Raw genomic sequence first — 5190 nt, forward strand, 5'->3', positions numbered from 1 at the left:
CATCAAAAAACAAGCTGACTTGTTTATGTAACCTTACACTAAAAACCTGCAACTGTACATAACGGGTCCTCAGAATCACACAATAAAAGGAAAAAAAAAAACAAAAGAAGGAAGAAAGAAACATCTTATTTCTATCATTATTATTTCGGTTATTATTTAAATAATGACCCAGTTTGTGGAGTAAATGCATCAGCGGCCAGCTGACACATTCTCTGCTGTTGATCTCTACAGATGCTCCATTGAACAAGGACCTTTTGACAACTTTTTTGATAAACTCTCTTTACTTTATCTCTTTATCTGGACTGTTACAGTAGACTAGGTGCACAGCCATTTGTGTTTTAGTTTTCAGTGGTGCCATATTTTTATTTCTAAGATTATCTCATATAATGCAAAGCGTCACACCATATTGGAACTTTTAAAGCAGTAGTTAGATGTGAACTTAAGGTCTCCTTCTATTGCACTACCTTCATTAATTCAATTCAGTTTATTTCTATAGCGCCAATTCACAACACATCATCTCAAGGCACTTTACAGTTCAACCACATCATACAGTCAGATTGTTTCAAAGTTTTCTATCTAAGGTAAACCAGCTGATTACATTGACTGATTGACTCAAAGGCAATCCGTCACACTAAGCATGCTTGCAGCGACAGTGGAGAGGAAAAACCTCCTTTTAAAAGGAAGAAACCTCCAGGAGAACCAGGCTCAGTGTTAGTGGCCATCTGAAGCAGAGATACAAAAGGAAACTGTAAAAGAAACACACAACCATGCAGACGAGCTCCAAGCCAGCTCCCATGACAGAGGATGAAGATTATGATTAAGAATCCCTTATTATTCAGTCAGACAATTCATGAATCTGTCCTTTAATAGGTTGTGTCCCAATAAATAAATAAAGATTTAAACAGTTTTACTTCATAAAAAAGGCCGCTCCCAGACTCAGTTATCGCTACGAAAATGATTGTTTTCATTTTTTTACTGATTAAAGCTAAATTCATTAAATCACCATGAACGTACTAGTTTTAGGTATAGATAATAATCTANATGCATTGATTCTCTTACCTTTTCATCTTCTAAGTGTTGCAGCCATGATGAGAAATGTTTATAAGACGCCTTCAGAAATGCTGCTACCTATGATACGTCTTGTATGTGATGGTAACGTTTGATAAGAGGCTCATGGATCCACACCTTTTATTCAGTATGCGTACTGAAAAAGAATTGAAAGTAACAATGATCAACAGGTATCGAGTTTGAGTAGAGGAGCGTTATCTGTCTTCATCATCAAAACACCTTCATCAAAAAACAAGCTGACTTGTTTATGTAACCTTACACTAAAAACCTGCAACTGTACATAACGGGTCCTCAGAATCACACAATAAAAGGAAAAAAAAAAACAAAAGAAGGAAGAAAGAAACATCTTATTTCTATCATTATTATTTCGGTTATTATTTAAATAATGACCCAGTTTGTGGAGTAAATGCATCAGCGGCCAGCTGACACATTCTCTGCTGTTGATCTCTACAGATGCTCCATTGAACAAGGACCTTTTGACAACTTTTTTGATAAACTCTCTTTACTTTATCTCTTTATCTGGACTGTTACAGTAGACTAGGTGCACAGCCATTTGTGTTTTAGTTTTCAGTGGTGCCATATTTTTATTTCTAAGATTATCTCATATAATGCAAAGCGTCACACCATATTGGAACTTTTAAAGCAGTAGTTAGATGTGAACTTAAGGTCTCCTTCTATTGCACTACCTTCATTAATTCAATTCAGTTTATTTCTATAGCGCCAATTCACAACACATCATCTCAAGGCACTTTACAGTTCAACCACATCATACAGTCAGATTGTTTCAAAGTTTTCTATCTAAGGTAAACCAGCTGATTACATTGACTGATTGACTCAAAGGCAATCCGTCACACTAAGCATGCTTGCAGCGACAGTGGAGAGGAAAAACCTCCTTTTAAAAGGAAGAAACCTCCAGGAGAACCAGGCTCAGTGTTAGTGGCCATCTGAAGCAGAGATACAAAAGGAAACTGTAAAAGAAACACACAACCATGCAGACGAGCTCCAAGCCAGCTCCCATGACAGAGGATGAAGATTATGATTAAGAATCCCTTATTATTCAGTCAGACAATTCATGAATCTGTCCTTTAATAGGTTGTGTCCCAATAAATAAATAAAGATTTAAACAGTTTTACTTCATAAAAAAGGCCGCTCCCAGACTCAGTTATCGCTACGAAAATGATTGTTTTCATTTTTTTACTGATTAAAGCTAAATTCATTAAATCACCATGAACGTACTAGTTTTAGGTATAGATAATAATCTACTGATTATTCCTTGCTGACCGGACTTTTCCTTTAAACAGTTACTCTATAGCTTCTGGTTGTAAAAAGGAGAATATGTGAAAAAGTTCAAGACATAAGATTGACTTTTCAAGGCATTGTATGTCCAGTAAAGAGATGACTATAGAGAGCATGTCTGTGTGGTGTGAAAGCAGGAACCTTTGAACACGGAAAAACAGCGGCGCTTTAAAATATAGGCCAGCACTGCATTTCAACTCAGAGACCTTCCCGCTCTCAGCCCCACCTCATCGGCTGTGTTTTTCATGTCCCTGCAGCCAGGCAGCACTCAGAAAACAGTCCCAGTAAATTACCGTGACGGTCCAAAGGGACAAACTCCTGCACAGAGACACAGAAGGAAGTGCTTTTAAAACGACAGCACTACTCAAACCACCAATACACAGATGAATTGCTAAATATTTGTTTCTGCATCAGCTTGGAGTCATTTCCATTAAAGCTTATTAATGAGAGGAAAATGTTAGCCGTGTTGCACAATCAGCCATGTGTCAGTGCCCATTGAACAGACGGTATATTTGTGGAGGAAATGGGTTAATGCTGTTCCACTTCTTCCTGTCAGAAATACTCACGTCAGTGCAAGGTGACGGCTGACATGTCATGACGGGTTTTTGCATCCCTTTGCATCTTTCATGCAGAGCGCCAGGGACTGCGATGCTGCATGAGAGTCAGCACTCTGAACATGATTACATCTTACGGTTGGAGTATTACTGTCAGAATTTTTTTTTTCTTCTTTACAGGGTCTGAATGATTCATCACTCAGATGACCTCTGTACATATCAAGTCTGGCAATAAACCTGTCTGGCTTAAATTGTGACTGAAAAGGCGCTGTTGTGTAATTGTTAGCTTCCCCCATTGGGTGGCGGTAGAGAGCCTGGTTGCACCTAAGGCTTGACCCTTGTCCTGATTTGTCTTTGTTCCATTAAACTCCAGCAAAACGCTCCCAAACCGGGTCAGTTGACAAGAAAAGCCCATCTGTTGGATTAATTATGATGTCCTTTAAAATCAGGACTCATGAGGAATTACCTGGCAGGGTGCTCAGATAAATACCATCATCACAGGCTTTACGCCAGCTTCAACGCAGCGCTTTCTCCTGAATGGGGAGAGCATCATGTGAAACTTGAGGCGTCTGGCATCAGGATTTGTGCGCGGACGCGGCACGCACTGTGGCTGCAGCAGGACGCAGCGAGATGGACGTTTCATTCCTGTGGTGTCTGTCTCTGTGTTTGCGTGTTGGATCCGCACAGAGTGACGCGTGCATGGGGGACATCATCCAGGACATTATTGGGTCTGTGTTGGTGAGATATGGAGACCGGGCGCGCTCTGGATGCATCCTGCGCTGTGAAGTTTGCGTGGAAGCGGTGAGACATCTGTTTTTATAGGTCATGTCAAGCCCTAGCATCTGTGTGAAGTGAGTGGCAAGTGAAAACGGATCAAAGCGAGAGGGGGGGTGTTATTCTTTATTAGAGGCATGTTTGAATAATCTGTCCTTGGAAAAGAGTCTATTTAAATCAAAGAGATTAGAGAACCAAATAGAGAATTGAGCGTTTTAAATATTTTTGTGCCTAAGAAAGAAAAAAAAATCCATCATTCTTTGTTTTTTGGGGCTTGTTTGATTAAATTATTATTTTTTTTGTAAAACAGTTTGCAGGATAAACATAGATCAATTTTCCTAGAGGACTATAGAATGGCAGCTGTTAATGTGGGAAGATGCATGGGCTAAAAGGGTCAATGTCAGACCTTGTTAAGCTTAAATAATTCATACTGCAAATTCAGATTTTGATGTTTTTATTTAACCAGAAAGTTTATTTCTGATCAGATAAAATAGAGGATAGACATTAGGTTGACTGTTGTTTTGCAGCTTAATTTATAATTTGGTGCATTTATATCATAAAAAGAAAACAATGCAGTGTCCATCTTAAAGAAATAATAAAAACATCAAAGGAGTATCAGATCAAAGAAGTTTTAAACGTTTGTCTACATTGCAAATAAAATGTGGTATTGAAAGCTCTACATATCCTTTTTCAATAAATAATAAATATATGAACTATTAATTTAAATAATGGTCTTTACTGGCATTAGACTTAGATTTATTTTGTCATTTTTTTATACATGTGTGTAAACAAAAATAAATTTCATTTTAAACAGATCTAGACCAGTGCAGTCTTGAAAACAGTATTAAAAATACATTAAAAAATAGTCATATAATATAATATGACTGTACTGTATATTTACAGTTCTAACTTTAATTTTTTTAAATAAATAAAATAACCCATTTTACACAACATTCAGCAGTCTAATGGCAGTGGTGAAGAAACTGTTATGGAGTCTGCTGGACCTGCATCCAATGCTTCAGTCTCAACAGTCTTCAGCAGGAAGAAATGTCCAAGGGGTGTAAAAATCTAAGTTTGAATTTCTTCTTAGCAAAAATTTTAATAAATTTTTTTTATTTAGATTTTCCTCTAATTTAACCATAACTTTATACATGCTTGGCTTCATGATTCGTTTAGATGATTTTGAAAGCTCGTTTGTCTAGTCTAAACTTTCTCAATTCTGGCTTCTCCAGCATGCACTTCTCCAAAGTCCTGCAAATGACCTTACTTTATAACTTAGGCATGTTGAAGCAGAGACACATCTTAAAGGAGCGGAACGCCTCACCTCGATGACTGGAACTGAGGAACTCAATCTGAATACCTCAAATTGGTAAAGGCACTAAGGAATAGGGGTGTGGGAAATAATCGTTTTGGCGATATATCGTGATATTCGGCTGCCCAATATAATATCGATCTTTCACTTCTTAGTATCGATTTAAAAAAAAAAATGGTTACATAA

General features: G+C 37.6%; 1 protein-coding gene across 2 annotated transcripts in view; it reads left to right on the plus strand.

The window, feature by feature from the left end:
• The first annotated feature begins 3313 nt into the window (after positions 1-3313).
• LOC107086158 (D(1) dopamine receptor-like) overlaps positions 3314-5190 on the plus strand; it is an 11077-nt gene continuing 9200 nt past the window's right edge. Inside the window, exon 1 of one of the 2 annotated variants that reach the window (XM_015376942.1) lies at positions 3314-3719. The gene's annotated coding sequence lies outside the window, so the exon portion shown is untranslated. Of the gene's footprint in view, positions 3770-5190 lie in introns of both variants that reach the window. The other variant, XM_015376950.1, reaches the window with a different exon arrangement.

The sequence above is a fragment of the Cyprinodon variegatus genome, unplaced genomic scaffold, assembly GCF_000732505.1.
Source record: "Cyprinodon variegatus isolate N-32 unplaced genomic scaffold, C_variegatus-1.0 Scaffold8, whole genome shotgun sequence".
In the NCBI taxonomy this organism is placed as follows: domain Eukaryota; kingdom Metazoa; phylum Chordata; class Actinopteri; order Cyprinodontiformes; family Cyprinodontidae; genus Cyprinodon; species Cyprinodon variegatus.